This window comes from Chaetura pelagica, unplaced genomic scaffold, assembly GCF_000747805.2.
Source record: "Chaetura pelagica isolate M959 unplaced genomic scaffold, ChaPel_1.0 scaffold248, whole genome shotgun sequence".
Classification (NCBI taxonomy): domain Eukaryota; kingdom Metazoa; phylum Chordata; class Aves; order Apodiformes; family Apodidae; genus Chaetura; species Chaetura pelagica.
Genome location: NW_009954309.1, coordinates 1,338,903 through 1,339,168, shown reverse-complemented (window position 1 = coordinate 1,339,168; position 266 = coordinate 1,338,903).

Below are 266 nucleotides of genomic sequence, written 5' to 3'. Positions count from 1 at the left end.
GTCCACACCCCCCCCGACCCCCACCCCCCCTAAGTCCAAAGACAATCCATGGATGTGATCGGCCCCTTCACAAGTTGTGCAAACGATTTGTTAGTTCATGAGCCTAATTAGTGCTGGGATCACATAAACAGCTTCCTCTGAAGCCTGGTAAATGGCTTGATGATTGGTCGCTATTACTCGCCTTGAGGTTGAAGGGGGGAGACTCTTTAAAGTGCGTCAGAGGGGAGGCGAGCGCCGGGCAGCGCCATAGGGAGGGTGGAGCCGCG